Source organism: Bidens hawaiensis, unplaced genomic scaffold, assembly GCF_021521415.1.
Source record: "Bidens hawaiensis isolate Kalapana, Puna unplaced genomic scaffold, B.hawaiensis_p1.1 tig00023208_1, whole genome shotgun sequence".
NCBI lineage: Eukaryota > Viridiplantae > Streptophyta > Magnoliopsida > Asterales > Asteraceae > Bidens > Bidens hawaiensis.
The window spans coordinates 284,408-301,552 of NW_027493635.1; the positions used below are offsets into that span (position 1 = coordinate 284,408).

At 42.5% G+C, this 17,145-nt stretch overlaps 1 protein-coding gene across 1 annotated transcript in view; it reads left to right on the forward strand.

Annotated features, from left to right (window-relative positions):
* LOC143567066 (uncharacterized) overlaps positions 1 to 8,673 on the forward strand; it is a 233,285-nt gene extending 224,612 nt beyond the window's left edge. The window contains exon 23 of the mRNA XM_077053585.1: positions 8,659 to 8,673. The gene's annotated coding sequence lies outside the window, so the exon portion shown is untranslated. The remainder of the gene's footprint in view (positions 1 to 8,658) is intronic.
* The last annotated feature ends 8,472 nt before the right edge of the window (positions 8,674 to 17,145 follow it).

Below are 17,145 nucleotides of genomic sequence, written 5' to 3' on the forward strand. Positions count from 1 at the left end.
TCTGTGAATGGAATAGTGAGTTTTTGCATGCATTATATAGAGACTGGAAAGTCGAGCACGATCCAGTGCTTTTGAAAACACGGCCCCGTGCTGCTAGGGGAATAAATGTTTCTGAGTCAGAGAATTGTACGGAGTCAGCGCGTATCATGCTGAAGATTCTAGGGTGACCACGATCCCGTGCTTCCTAAAGCACGGCCCGTGCTTTTTGTCACTGAAATTTTCTTTTATTTTTCAGCCAAACGCGAGAGCCGGAATTTTTAGAATGATGTTTAGCATGGTATTTTAAGACTCTGTTCATCCTAAAAATTACTTTCCATTAAAATTAAAGGTCCCAAAACAAATATGGGATAAGCCCGGTTTTCCTAGAAACATGAAAATATTCATGTTAAGCCCGAAATTCCTAGAACAATGTGCGTAATGCACTTGTTTACACATGAAAACAAAAAATTAAGGTTCCTAAATTTCCACGAAAGGTTCTCCTCCCCCGAATGGCCTGGTGGTTGAATGTACGTGAAACCGAGAACTTGAAAATGGAATTGTCCGTTAATTTCTCGGAGTTCCATTTTCATGTTTTCCACTGATTCGGTGAGTTGAACGAGGCGTATCTCAGCAAGGAGATTCATTTCTGTGAGTTCCTTGACGAGTTCTAGAAGTTTCAAGAGAAGCTCGGTTTTGGAAACATGGCGGGCATTGTTTCTCGGTTGTCGAGGAATGGGAATTGCTTCGCTCATTTCAGTAGGCATGTCGAAGTTTCAGAGAGGAGTATTTTGGTTTTGGTTGGTGCAAGGAATGCATTGGCAAGAGGTGACTTTTATAGCCAACCAGATTCAGGGTACGGCCCTGTGCTTTTAGAAGCACGGCTCGTGTTTTTGATCTTTCTGATTTATGCTAACGGACATTAGATCGAAGTTCACTGCTCTGAGAGCCCAGTAGGCTTTGTGTTTTAATTCTACTGGTAGATGGCATGATTTCCCATAAACAAGTTTGAAGGGCCCACAAGGCGTCATCTAATTTTTCTGCCCAATTTTTGCGATTCATTCATATAGTTCTTTCGAGGATCCTTTTTATTCCCCGATTCGAGACTTCTACTTGCCCACTGATCTGAGGGTGATATGGTGTTGCCAAACGGTGGTGAACTTCATATCGTGCTAAGACTTTTTCCATTAAGGTATTGCAGAAGTGAGTACCTCTGTCGCTGATTAGGGCTTTTGGAGTACCGAATCGTGAGAATAAGTTTTTCAGAAATTGTACAACTACTCGGGCATCGTTAGTGGGAAGAGCTTATGCTTCTACCCATTTAGACATATAGTCGACTGCTACAAAGATGTACTTATTTCCGAATGAGTTAGGAAATGGGCCCATGAAATCTATTCCCCAAACATCAAAGATTTCACAAATTTGAATGCCTTTTTGAGCCATTCCAATCTTGGCAGAGATGTTTCTGGCTCTTTGACAAGCATCGCATGCTTGGATCAAAGCATGTGTCTCTTTATATATGGTAGGCTAGAAAAATCCTGCATCAAACACTTTTTTGACCGTAGTGGCCGTACTGTGGTGTCCACCAGTAGGTCCTTCATGACAGTGTTTGAGAATATCTAAGGCTTCCTCTCCCGCTACACACCTACGGACAACCTGATCGGCACCTATCCTAAAAAAGTAAGGATCTTCCCAGAAGTAGAACTTAAGGTCGGAAAAGAATTTCTTCTGTTGTTGATGAGTGAGTTGTTTTCTTAGGATTCTACAAGCAAGATAGTTCGCGAAGTCGGCAAACCAAGAACATTCGTCTTTCTCCTGTATGACTGCTTGGATATGCATGAGAACTTCATGTGGAAAATTATCATCGATAACTTTCTTGTGATGTTCTTTTGAAGCTGGGCATTCTAAGCATGAAAGATGGTCTGCGGCTACATTCTCTGCTCCTTTCTTGTCCTTAACTTCAATATCAAATTATTGGAGTAGTAGAATCCATCGGATAAGCCTGGGTTTGGGGTCTTGCTTGTTGAAGAGGTAACGTATGGCGGCATGGTCGGTGTAAACAATGGTTTTGGAAAGGACTATGTAGGATCTAAATTTTTCAAAAGCAAAGACTACTACTAATAACTCTTTTTCTGTTGTGGTGTAATTCTTGTGCATCATTAAGAGTTTTACTAGCATAGTAAATTGGGTGAAAGTATTTTTCTTTGCGTTGTCTGAGTACGGCTCCAACTGCAAAGTCGTTTGCATCGAACATGATCTCGAATGGAAGGGTCCAATCGGGTGTAGTCATGATTGGTGCGTTGACAAGTTTGTCTTTCAATATGTTGAATGATTCAACACATTCTTCAGAGAAGACGAAGGATGCGTCTTTCTCCAGAAGTTTGGTCATAGGCCTAGCAATTTTGGAGAAGTCTTTTATGAAAAGACGGTAAAATCCTGCGTGACCTAGAAAACTTCTAAAGGATTTGATTGAAGTTGGTGGTGGAAGTTTAGAGATAGTTTCTATTTTTGCTTTATCGACTTCTAATCCATTTTGAGAAATCTTGTGACCGAGAACGATGTCTTCTTAACCATAAAGTGAAATTTCTCCCAGTTGAGCACTAGATTTACTTCCACACACCTGGCTAACATTTTGTCGAGGTTTTTTAAGCACTGATCGAAAGAGTCTCCAAAGACTGAAAAGTCATCCATGAATACCTCCATAGAGTGTTCGATCATTTCATGAAAGATGGCCATCATGCAACGTTGGAAGGTGGCTGGAGCATTACATAGTCCAAATGGCATTCTTTGGTAGGCGAAGGTTACATACGGGCATGTAAAAGTGGTTTTCTCCTGATCTTCAGGAGCAATGGGAATTTGGAAATATCTGGAAAATCCATCAAGTTAACAGTAGAACATTTTTCCAGATAAACGTTCAAGTATTTGATCGATGAAAGGAATTGAAAAATGATCTTTTCTTGAGGCATCATTAAGTTTCCAGTAGTCAATGCAAACTCTCCAGCCTATGATGGTTCTCATTGGTATTAGTTCATCCTTTTCGTTCATTACAGCTGTCATTCCTCCCTTCTTGGGTACTACTTGAACGGACTAACCCAAGGTGAATATGAGATTGGGTAGATTAATCTGGCATCGAGGAGTTTGATTACTTCTTTCTTCACCACATCTTGCATGTTGGGATTGAGACGTCTTTGTTGTTGGTCTACGGGTTTGTATTCTTCTTCCATGAGGATTTTGTGAGTACAAAACGAAGGACTGATTCCCTTGATATCCATGATCTTCCATGCGATAGCCATCTTATGGTTTTTAAGAACCTGAAGAAGTTCGTCTTTCTCTTCTTTAGAAAGGGGAGATGAAATAATTACTGGGAGTTGAGAGTCTTCTTCTAGAAAGGCGTATTCGAAATGGCTTGGAAGTTCTTCGATTGATGGTTTTGATTTTTCGTTACATTCGGTGATCACGCATACTACTTCTGATGCTTCATGATAGTCATCATTGAGATTTTCGTTTTCTAAAATGGGTATGGTGATGGTTTTGTCTAAGACTTGCGTTTCTAGTGGGTTAGTGATGGAGGAATCTCACATATAGCAACTCATGATGGAATCTATGATGTCGACACAGTATAACGTATCATCGTGATGTTGCGGATATTGCATAGATTTTCCTATGTCAAAAGTGATTGCCTCGTCATTGACCCTGAGAGGGAGTTTGCCAGTTCAAACTTCAATAATAGCCTTTGCAGTGACTAAGAAGGGTCTTCCTAAAATCAGAGATACACTTTTGTCTTCCTCAATGTCTATAATTACAAAATCTACTGGGAAAACAAACTTGTCAATTTTCACAAGCATGTTTTCAACAATGCCCCAAGGATATTTAACAGATCGGTCAGCCAACTGAATTCTCATGCGGGTGGGCTTTGGTTCTCCTATCCCTAGTTTTGCAAAAACCACATAAGGCATTAAATTAATACTAGCTCCTAGGTCAGCCAGGGCATTGCTAACAGACAAATTACCTATGAGACAGGGGATAGTAAAGCTCCCTGGATCGGTCATTTTTGTTGGCAGCTTGCTTTAGAGGACTGCTGAACATTTTTCAGTTAGGGTGACATGCGAGAGCTCCTTCAGCTTCCTCGTGTTTGTCAGTACTTCTTTGACAAACTTGGCATATTTCGGCATTTGAGCGATGGCTTTGATAAAAGGGATGTTGATGTGGAGTTATTTGAAGAGTTCTAAAAACTTCCCGTACTGAGCTTCCAATCGTTCCTGCTTCAGCCGTCCAGGGTATAGAATAGGTGGAATATAAGTTCGGACTGGCTCCTTGGGCTGTACGGTGCCCGTTAGGATCAGTCTTTCCTGCGTTTTATCAGGGGATTCCTTTTCCGTAACTGGGTCTGAAGTTGGTGAGGCAACAGTGGTGTTGTACCACTTCTGAGTGTAACAGCATTAGCTGTTGCATACGGGTTGGTGATTGTGTTGCTTAAAAGAGTGCTCGGTGGTCTTTTGGATAATTGTCAGGCAATTTGTCCTATTTGAGTTTCTAGATTCTGTAACGATGCTTGTTGACTTTTGAGGTCGGCTTCATGTTTTAACAATACTCCGCTGATATCAACAGCTCTTGAGTCGGCTTTCTTTTCCACTTCATTTGTTTTGGTCATGATCTAAATTAACATCTCTTCGATCTTTGAGTAGCTTGGGTTTAGATGGCTACTGGAACTTTGACCTTGAAATTGGGGTTTTGGTTGGAAGGATTGATTTATCGGTCTTTTTCCGAATCCGGGTAAGGATTGAGTGTTACCTCTGTCTTCCAAGCTGAAATTCGGGTGGTTTCGCCATCCTGGATTGTAGTATTTGCTGAAAGCGTTGTTCTGTCGAGCGATGAAATCGACTTATTCCATAGCCATGATGACTTGTTTACAGTCACTTGTCTTATGACTTCCTCCACAAGTGTCACGGTGAGTCTGGTTTTTGATAACTCGGCTTGAAGTTGTTCGAATTTTTGAGAAATGGCTTCAAGCTGTGCTGTGACAAGAGTGTTGGAATCGACGTGGTGTATACCTTTATAGTTTGGTGTAGATCTTGGTGGGTTGTATTCTTTGCTGCTTTTTCCAGGACTTCAAATACTTCGTTATGTGATTTGGATCCCAGGTCTCCACCAGCGATTTGGTTGATGTGACACCCGGTAAATTTCTCAATCCTATAAACCAAGTAATCAACCTAATAATTAGGTGATTGATAATATTAAGCGCGCTATGTTAGAATCAGCGCGGGCACGTTATGTGCGCCCTGCGCGAGCGCGCCATATTAGTCAGCGCGGGCATGTTACGTGCGCCCTGCGCGAGCGCGCTATGTTAGAATCGGCGCGGGTATTTGTTATGAGCACCCTGCGCGAGCGCACCATGTTAAGAACCTGCGTGGGCATATGTTATATGCACCATGCGCGAGTGTATTGGTTTTATGTTTCTATAACTTAATGTTGTCTATTGGGTTGACCGTCTCGCATGATGCTAAGGCGGGTGCATCCCCAAATCGTTTATGCGCGTGCGGAAGGGGGACTAACCTTCCCGCATGGCGGGAACAATGAGAGCTAGTTTGCCTGAAGCTCCAAGATGGAATTGACTTCAACATGACTGATCACTATGTTGAAATACCAAGACCACCTGGAGAATCTACAAATGAAACTCAATGTCCCTGACTGCGAGAAGGTCACGCACCTACCCGCAGCAAAGAAATGTCCTTCACGCAGAAAGCTATGCGCACAAAGTAATACGCGCAGAACACTTAGTCTATTCTCCAGTTGTAAGGAGATTACTCCCGCCCAAAAAGAAACGGTAGCGTGTTTCAGAGATTTTCCACTGTACACTGACAAAGTACCTGAAAAAGCACACTGTAACATGAAAAGTCAACTGTCAGCCACCCTACTCCCACCAACCACAGACCTGCATGTCCTGTCCAAATCAAATCAAAATCTTTTATCCACTACTCCACTCTTAAATAAATAATAATAATTTCCATACTTTATCATCATTACACCTAGATATGAAGAGATTACAATCCCCTAAAGCAAGGGATTGTGTTTCCTTGAGTTTGCCTATAAATATGTAACCTAAATTATCACCCAAAACACACTTCAAACTTCTCTCTTAAGAACTGCAACTTGCACTAATCATCTCCCAAGCATCCGTTGTTTTCGTTTCCGATCCTGTTACCAGGTAAGCCAAGAATATAACCTTGAGATCTGCTTTCCAACCCTTATATTCTCCTAATTCTTGATCTTAATATATATACTTCTTGTTATTTAATCGCATTCTAGACCTTCAATTCCGAGGCCAACACCAAGAAAACCCGAATCTCGATTAATCCCTTAACAAGAACCACAGGTGAGTCTCACAGCCCCTATTCTCGCTGTTTTTAAACTGTTTTCGGGGCGAGGGACACGTACTTAAATAATGTTTTATCATGGTATACTTACAAGCTATGCAAGCGATTATGTGTTTAAATTATATTTCATGATGAGCAATGCGAACGGTTATCTAAGGTTTTCGATGTATGTGCGCTAGAACTCGAGTAAGTGATCACTTTACCATTGGAACTCTAAGGGTAGGGACTGCTGGTTTGATCCACCCACTCGTAGGGGTCGCACCTCTTTGCATGGACGAGTGCCTAGTATGGTCATGGGGCAGTACTATGGGTTTGAGCCCGCTCGTAGGGGTCGCGCCTCTTTGCATGGACGAGCGCCTTGTTTTCCGGCACAACGTACGCGCGTAACCCGCGGGACGGAATTATTGATTAGCTCGTAGGGGCAGCGCCTCTTTGCATAGACGAGCACGGTTTTTCAGAAATGTCCACGCGTAAACCGCGGGACGGCATTATATTATTTAGCTCGTAGTGGCAGCGCCACTTTGCATGGACGAGCACACTTCCAGTAATGATCGCGCGTAGCCCGCGGAACGACTTTTATCAGAAATATGTGTCAGATCTATGTCTTCATACGGATTATCAAGTATATGTATAGACATGAAATCAGAAATGTGTTTCAATATGATTTTACCAAGACTATGATGCAATGCGATTTATATAGTTACTAAAACTTGTGAACTCACTCAGTTTATACTGATTCAAATGTTTTTACGTGTCTTTCAGGAGATAACTAGGTAGCGCATGGAGTCACACTTAGAGCACCTCACGCTGAACATCTAAAACTAGCTTTTTGGAAGATTTTAGTTCTATCCCTTCGATGCGCGTGGTTGTTCCCGCCGTTACAAGGGGATAGGGCGTGGAAATCTTCAACAGTTTTATACTTGGATGTTTTTGTGTAATTTTTAAACAATGTAATGTATTTGTATTAAACATTTCATGCGCAATGAAAATCTTACTATAAATGTTTGCAATGGCCCGTGCTTAATTATCAATCCCCACTCGCGCGCGCGCCCGGCTGTTTCCGCCGCTCAGGGCCGGGTGTGACAGATTGGTATCAGAGCACTGGTTATAGCGAACTAGGAAAAGAAGTTTTAACCTAGACTATAACCGTTGGGGGAAATCGCATGAAATATTTTCAAAAGAAACTATACACACACTTAGGAACACGGGTCACACAGTGTCTAGTAAATAATGATAATATTATGTGCTCAGAATACATGCGCTAAGATTGATATGTTTTCACTCTTTTAAAGCGAGAATGCCTCCAACTAAAGCCAAGGGAATTACCATGACACCCGAGGAACTCGCGGAAATAATCGCGCAAGCAATCGCAACACATGAGGCCAGCAAGGCCGAATCAAGTCAGGGTCGTCAGAATGAGACCCCAGAACCCGAATCAGGAGCCTTGGACAAAGGATGCTCCTACAAGACATTCATGGCCTGTAAGCCTTGGCCATTCAAGGGTACCGAAGGGGCCATTGGGCTCTACAATTGGATTGACAAGATGGAGACAGTTCTCTCCATTAGCGGATGTAGTGAGAACCAGAAGGTCCTTTACGCGACCTGCATGTTCCAAGAGGCAGCTTCGTCTTGGTGGAAGCTTCAAACGAAAACATTGGGGCGAGAAGTTGCTCTCCACAAGACCTGGGAGGAACTGAAGGAAATGTTGATAAGAAAGTTCTGCTCTCGCGCAGAGATTCAGAACCTACAACAGGAATTCTGGAACCACACCATGGTAGGAACGGATATCGACGCCTACAACAACCGGTTCAACGAGCTTTGCCATTTGGTGCCAGACATGTCAAACACGGAGGAAAAGAAGATCGAGAGGTATATCTTTGGGTTACCTCTTGTTGTTAGGGTTCCGCTCAACGCCGCAGCGCCTCCAACCTTTGATGAGGCGGGTAGCGCGGGCCATCACCCTTACAAGGGAATACGGTCCGTGCGGGTATGTTAACTACGCGCGGAATCGAGCAGCGAACCTCTGATCCCAAGAGGAAGTGGAACTCTCACCACCGAGGGTCCGACTCCAAGCAACCACCGTTCAAGAAGCAGGAGAGCGTAAGGGCTTACGCGATCCAAGCCGCGGAGCCATCAAGGAAAGGATACAGCGGGCCTCGCCCATGGTGCAACAAATGCAAGTATCACCACGAGGGTGAATGCGCAAGAATCGAATGTGCCAAATGTGGCAGACCAGGACACAAGACGATGAATTGCCGTGTCAGAGAAGCCGGAGCGAGCGACAACTGCTACGCATGCGGGAAGCCAGGGCATTTTAGTCGGGATTGCCCGCAAAAGGGAAACCAAGCTCGCGGGAGAGCTTTTGTGATCGGCGCAGGCGAAGCTAAAGAAGAGCCGAATGTGGTAACCGGTACGTTTTTGCTTAACGGACATTTTGCATCTGTCTTATTTGATACTGGCGCTGACCTAAGTTTTATATCCGCCGAGTTTAAAGACTCCCTAGGCCTAGCAACCAGTAGGCTAGACACACCTTATACTATAGAACTAGCCAATGGTAGGCAGTTATGCGCAAACGAAAGAACTGAACAATGTGTAATAGTCATGGGAGGTCACGGGTTCAATATTAACTTGTTGCCAATAGACTTGGGAAGTTTTGACATTGTGATAGGTATGGATTGGTTAGTCGAGAACCACGCGGAAGTTATTTACCATGAGAAGCAGGTTCGGGTTCCACTGTTGAACGGAGAAACCTTGGTAATTCAAGGGGAAAGAAGGGGAGTTGCGACAAAACTGATTTCGTGCCTAAAGGCGCGCAAGTGCCTAAGGAAAGGGTGCTACGCCTTCCTGGCGCATGTAGTAGAGAAGAAAGGAGATGAGCGAAGAATTGAAGACTTACCAGTAGTGCGCGAATTTCCAGAAGTTTTTCCTGAAGATTTGCCCGGATTACCGCCGCCGCGACAAGTCGAGTTTCGTATTGATTTGGTCCCAGGAGCTGCGCCAGTAGCTCGAGCGCCTTATCGACTAGCTCCATCTGAGATGCAAGAGCTATCCAATCAGTTACAGGAACTATTGGATAAGGGTTTCATACGCCCAAGCTTTTCACCTTGGGGAGCTCCAGTACTGTTTGTTAAGAAGAAGGATGGTTCGTTCAGAATGTGTATTGACTACAGGGAGCTGAATAAGCTGACAGTCAAAAATCGGTACCCCTTACCGAGGATTGACGACTTATTTGACCAGTTGCAAGGATCCAGTTATTATTCGAAGATAGATCTACGGTCCGGATACCACCAACTTAGGGTCCATGAGGAAGATGTGCCGAAAACAGCCTTCCGAACTAGATACGGCCATTATGAGTTCTTAGTGATGCCTTTCGGGCTAACTAATGCGCCGGCTGTATTCATGGATCTGATGAACCGCGTGTGCAAACCATACTTGGACAAGTTTGTGATTGTATTTATAGATGATATTCTGATTTATTCTCGGACCAAGGCCGAGCATCAGCAACACCTGAGATTGATTTTGGAATTGTTGAGGAAAGAAAAGTTGTATGCGAAGTTTTCCAAGTGCGAGTTTTGGCTTAGAGAAGTTCACTTTCTCGGTCACGTTGTAAACGAGAAAGGAATACACGTTGATCCTTCCAAAGTCAAGGCCATCGAAAACTGGGAAGCGCCAAAAACCCCAACTGAGGTGAGGCAATTCCTAGGACTAGCTGGCTACTATCGACGCTTCATTGAGAACTTCTCCAGGATAGCTCTACCTCTGACCGCGCTAACTCAGAAAGACAAGAAGTTTGTTTGGGGCGAAAATCAGGAAGCAGCGTTTCAAATGTTGAAACAGAAGTTATGTAGTGCGCCAATTTTGTCTCTGCCCGAGGGGACGGACGACATCGTCGTTTATTGCGACGCTTCACATCAGGGACTCGGATGTGTCCTTATGCAGCGAGACAAAGTCATAGCGTATGCCTCGCGCCAACTCAAGACCAATGAAAAGAACTACACAACGCATGATCTGGAACTTGGAGCGGTTGTCTTCGCGCTAAAGATTTGGCGCCATTACCTCTATGGTACAAAGTGTATAATCTTTACGGATCACAAGAGTCTTCAACATATATTTGATCAAAAGGATTTAAACATGAGGCAACGAAGATGGGTTGAATTGTTGAACGATTATGATTGTGAAATAAAGTATCACCCTGGAAAGGCGAATGTGGTGGCAGACGCGCTAAGCAGGAAGGAGCGAATAAAAACACTACGAGTCAAGGCTCTAAGGCTGACCATTCGCGCAGATCTCTTTACCAGCATCCGAGACGCTCAGCAAGAAGCTTTGAAACCAGAGTTTGCTAAAAACGAATCCCTTGGGGGTATGATTAAGAATTTGGAACTTAAGAACGGCAATCTATATTTCGCTAACCGCATATGGGTCCCCCTCAAGGGAGGATTGCGCGAGCGAGTATTAAACGAGGCTCACAAGACGCGGTATTCCGTACATCCTGGCGCAGACAAGATGTACCAAGATGTTAAAGCGCTGTATTGGTGGCCCAATCTTAAAGGCGCCATCGCGACGTATGTCAGTAAGTGCCTGACGTGTTCAAAAGTAAAGGCTGAATATCAGAAGCCGTCGGGGTTACTTCAGCAGCCAGAAATTCCCATGTGGAAGTGGGAACAAATCTCTATGGACTTCATCACCAAACTGCCAAGGACACCTGGGGGTTATGATACGATCTGGGTTATTGTAGATCGGCTAACTAAGTCAGCGCACTTCCTGCCGATCAAGGAAACCGATAAGATGGAAAAGTTAGCCCGACTGTATATTCGAGAAGTAGTTTCAAAACATGGAGTCCCAGTGTCCATCATTTCTGATAGAGATAGTCGGTTCACATCAAGGTTTTGGAGATCGTAACAAGGGGCTTTAGGTACTCGTCTTGACATGAGTACGGCATATCATCCCCAAACGGATGGGCAAAGCGAGCGAACAATCCAGACATTGGAAGATATGCTGCGCGCGTGCGCAATCGATTTCGGTGGTAGCTGGGATACTCATCTCCCATTGGTTGAATTTTCTTACAACAACAGTTACCACACAAGCATCAAGGCTGCGCCGTTCGAAGCTTTGTATGGGCGCAAGTGTAGATCCCCACTGTGCTGGGCTGAAGTGGGTGACAAGCAAATGACTGGTCCAGAATTGATCCAAGAAACATCAGACAAGATTTTTCAGATAAGGGATCGCCTTAAGACAGCGCGCGATAGACAGAAGAGCTACGCAGATGTGCGAAGGAAACCGTTGGAGTTTCAAGTAGGGGATAAAGTACTTTTGAAAGTCTCTCCATGGAAAGGAGTCCCCCGTTTCGGCAAGCGAGGAAAGTTAAATCCGCGCTACATTGGACCATTTGAGATCCTGGAAAAGATCGGTCCGGTTGCTTATAAACTCCGTTTACCCGCCGAACTCAGTGGAGTTCATGATACGTTCCATGTGTCCAACCTCAAAAAGTGTTTATCTGATGAAACGTTGATTTTACCGTTGGAAGAGATTCACATCGACAAACAACTGCACTTCGTAGAAGAACCTATAGCAGTAACCGATTGGAAAGAACAAAAGTTGCGCAGAAGCAAAATCAAGTTAGTAAAGGTTCAATGGAACTCAAGGCGTGGGCCTGAATTCACTTGGGAAAGAGAAGATCAAATGCGCCAGAAATACCCACACCTCTTTCAGAACATGGCTTCTGCCAGCAACGTCTCCTAAATTTCGGGACGAAATTCGCTTAACAGGGGGAGAATGTGACACCCGGTAAATTTCTCAATCCTATAAACCAAGTAATCAACCTAATAATTAGGTGATTGATAATATTAAGCGCGCTATGTTAGAATCAGCGCGGGCACGTTATGTGCGCCCTGCGCGAGCGCGCCATATTAGTCAGCGCGGGCATGTTACGTGCGCCCTGCGCGAGCGCGCTATGTTAGAATCGGCGCGGGTATTTGTTATGAGCACCCTGCGCGAGCGCACCATGTTAAGAACCTGCGTGGGCATATGTTATATGCACCATGCGCGAGTGTATTGGTTTTATGTTTCTATAACTTAATGTTGTCTATTGGGTTGACCGTCTCGCATGATGCTAAGGCGGGTGCATCCCCAAATCGTTTATGCGCGTGCGGAAGGGGGACTAACCTTCCCGCATGGCGGGAACAATGAGAGCTAGTTTGCCTGAAGCTCCAAGATGGAATTGACTTCAACATGACTGATCACTATGTTGAAATACCAAGACCACCTAGAGAATCTACAAATGAAACTCAATGTCCCTGACTGCGAGAAGGTCACGCACCTACCCGCAGCAAAGAAATGTCCTTCACGCAGAAAGCTATGCGCACAAAGTAATACGCGCAGAACACTTAGTCTATTCTCCAGTTGTAAGGAGATTACTCCCGCCCAAAAAGAAACGGTAGCGTGTTTCAGAGATTTTCCACTGTACACTGACAAAGTACCTGAAAAAGCACACTGTAACATGAAAAGTCAACTGTCAGCCACCCTACTCCCACCAACCACAGACCTGCATGTCCTGTCCAAATCAAATCAAAATCTTTTATCCACTACTCCACTCTTAAATAAATAATAATAATTTCCATACTTTATCATCATTACACCTAGATATGAAGAGATTACAATCCCCTAAAGCAAGGGATTGTGTTTCCTTGAGTTTGCCTATAAATATGTAACCTAAATTATCACCCAAAACACACTTCAAACTTCTCTCTGAAGAACTGCAACTTGCACTAATCATCTCCCAAGCATCCGTTGTTTTCGTTTCCGATCCTGTTACCAGGTAAGCCAAGAATATAACCTTGAGATCTGCTTTCCAACCCTTATATTCTCCTAATTCTTGATCTTAATATACATACTTCTTGTTATTTAATCGCATTCTAGACCTTCAATTCTGAGGCCAACACCAAGAAAACCCGAATCTCGATTAATCCCTTAACAAGAACCACAGGTGAGTCTCACAGCCCCTATTCTCGCTGTTTTTAAACTGTTTTCGGGGCGAGGGACACGTACTTAAATAATGTTTTATCATGGTATACTTACAAGCTATGCAAGCGATTATGTGTTTAAATTATATTTCATGATGAGCAATGCGAACGGTTATCTAAGGTTTTCGATGTATGTGCGCTAGAACTCGAGTAAGTGATCACTTTACCATTGGAACTCTAAGGGTAGGGACTGCTGGTTTGATCCACCCACTCGTAGGGGTCGCACCTCTTTGCATGGACGAGTGCCTAGTATGGTCATGGGGCAGTACTATGGGTTTGAGCCCGCTCGTAGGGGTCGCGCCTCTTTGCATGGACGAGCGCCTTGTTTTCCGGCACAACGTCCGCGCGTAACCCGCGGGACGGAATTATTGATTAGCTCGTAGGGGCAGCGCCTCTTTGCATAGACGAGCACGGTTTTTCAGAAATGTCCACGCGTAAACCGCGGGACGGCATTATATTATTTAGCTCGTAGTGGCAGCGCCACTTTGCATGGACGAGCACACTTCCAGTAATGATCGCGCGTAGCCCGCGGAACGACTTTTATCAGAAATATGTGTCAGATCTATGTCTTCATACGGATTATCAAGTATATGTATAGACATGAAATCAGAAATGTGTTTCAATATGATTTTACCAAGACTATGATGCAATGCGATTTATATAGTTACTAAAACTTGTGAACTCACTCAGTTTATACTGATTCAAATGTTTTTACGTGTCTTTCAGGAGATAACTAGGTAGCGCATGGAGTCACACTTAGAGCACCTCACGCTGAACATCTAAAACTAGCTTTTTGGAAGATTTTAGTTCTATCCCTTCGATGCGCGTGGTTGTTCCCGCCGTTACAAGGGGATAGGGCGTGGAAATCTTCAACAGTTTTATACTTGGATGTTTTTGTGTAATTTTTAAACAATGTAATGTATTTGTATTAAACATTTCATGCGCAATGAAAATCTTACTATAAATGTTTGCAATGGCCCGTGCTTAATTATCAATCCCCACTCGCGCGCGCGCCCGGCTGTTTCCGCCGCTCAGGGCCGGGTGTGACAGTTGATGGCCTGTTTGTTTTGACTGGATTGTGCGTCAAAGAAAGTTTGTACTTGTAACCATACACTCATTCCATGATGTGGGCATCTTCTTAGAAGACTTTTGTATCTTTCCCATGCTGTGTGTAACGACTCATCATCATCGGTCCGAAATCCGGTAATGCTGGCTCGGTATTTGGCAGTTTTATCAGGCGAAAAATATTTGAGGAGAAACTGTTCAACCATCTGGTCCCAAGTGGTGATGGAACCAGAGGAAAGAGATTCTATCCATTCCAGGGCTTGATCCCTTAGAGAGAAAGGAAAGAGTTTGAGTTTGATTTAATCGTCTGAACAGTTTTGTATTTTAAAGGTTCAGCATATTCGTAAGAATCAAGATATATGAGAAAGAGGGTCTTCGTTGAGGAAACCTTGAAATTGAACTGAATTTTCTACCATATGAATGGTGCTTGATTTGATTTCGAAATTGTCGGTGATTTCGGGTGGAGCCACTCCATTGCCGTAGCCTTCGAGAGTTGGCTTGGCATACTGGCTCATGTTCGGCTCATTGTTATGGGCCGCTATCATTTCTTCTATTTGATTTTCTCCTGATGTGCTGGCTTCTACTGATTCGTCTTTGATTGCTTCGGCGGTTTCTGCCGTCCGTTTACGTGCTCGTCGACGAAAGAGTCGTTCCGGTTCAGAAATTGGAGAAACAAGCTCAGGCTCAAAAGTAGAGGACATACATGGGACTAAATCAAAGTAAATAAAAGTTAGTTAAAGTTAAACTAAAGGTTAGTTGAAGTTAAACTACAAGTTAGGCTAAGCTATTTTAAAAACTAAAATAAAGTCTAAGTTAATTAAGCTAAGGTAAAGGTTAGATAAATAAAGGTAAAAATTAGGCTAGCCGTAAAATTATATAGTTTAATAGTTAGAGAAATAAAATAAAATAAAATAAAAGTTAAAAAATTGTACAATTATAGTCTATATAGACAATGATTAAATTAAAAATGGATCGTTCTTAGAAACTTACCGTGTCCCCGGCAACGACGTCAAAAACTTGATGTGTGCTGCGTGTAGTGCGGCTTTTAAAATATGATGGATTGGATATTTATCTTTTGCACCAGATCGTGTTTTAAATTTATAAAAGTGATTTCTACTAAAACTAAACACACAGAAAATATGCAAGTGTACCTATAGTATATGTAGAATAGTATTGGTAAGAACCAAGTATCGATCCGTGAACACAATATTTCTAATAATAAATCGTTGCTTTACTTTGATCGAAGGTTTTAATCATTTTACGGTTAATTTTTAAACTTTTTATAAAATATAAATACTTATCTATATTATATATAAAACATATTAAATGAACAAAATGGTAATTTGCACTCCCTTAAGACGTCCTTAAGCCGTTTGTAAGAGAGACGCCGCTAAATTTAATGTTCCGTATCGACGGCTAGGTTGCACCTCAACTTCTGGCCACATTAAAGTCTCTCCGTCCGACGACCTTAACTGCAATCATTATCAAAAATTAAACTACCGCTCGCTTACCCTTCCATTCTTTAATTCACTTTATCAAACGCTTATCAACGATCTCTTAATAACTTAATTGCAGATGATTGAAGCTAAAGCTTTACGTTTCCTTCTTGAAGATCATAAAGGGGATCGTCACAATGATTGATTTCAACATAGTGGTTTAAAAAATTGAAGCTTTTTTCTCTCCTAATCTCGAATTTTAAGGTTTCAGGTACCTAATTTTCTATGTTTGGTTGTAAATTCAAGTGTTAGGGTTCTTATGATTTCGATTCATTAACCTGCGATTTTGGAGTTCTTGGATGAAATTCTTTTTTTTTTGTTTGGTTTGGTGCCGTTGATTATATATAGCTTGAGTTTTGGGGGGTTGAATTGCATGAGGCGCCTATGGGTGTCAAGTTTTTAATTTGGTAATTTGGGTGATCATCATTATAGAGTTTCTCATTAGTGTTCATACAACTTGTTTTTTTTCTTTTTTTTTTTGTCAGACAATTTGTAATAAATTGAGATTTGTGATCTTTACTTGCTCCTCTTTGTTTCACATGAGCATTATATGTTTCATTCTTTGTCTTTTTGAACAATTCTGCAAATAAAATATGGACTTCGTTCGAGGTTTGAAACTATTAACAACCCAAGGGCAAATGGGCCACATCAAACTACGTGAAACTATCTACTTTCTTTGTGACTGATTTACGTTCTTAGAATTAATATTTGTTTAGGATTATAATAAGTGATACCAATTGTTTTGTTTATATTATTTTAGGTAACCTTAAGGGATAAGTTTGTCGTCTTTGATGCATTTTATATCCCTAAACAAACGACACATTTAACCGATGCCGAAGCTTCAGGTTCCATTATTGTTAGTGGGGTTGAGATTTTCCTTCGACAGGCGGTTGGGCAGTTCAATCTTTTCATATCATATAAATTTTGTGAAATATTATATAAACTTCTAAGCGTACTATTAGTAATAGGGTAGATGTTTATAATTTGCTCTTCTTGTAAACATGTTGGAGCAACGGTGGGGATGGAGCGAGTAGTCGCAAAATAATTCTAAGAACGTATGAGACAACGAGTACTACCTGAAAAAGGTTAATAAATTTTGGGGATAAAGTACAATGGGGATAAAGTACTTATTCAGGTATTTAAGTATATATTAATTATTTTATGAGAGATATTTAATTATAACCAATCTTTAATTTCCATTGTGCAGTTTGAGGA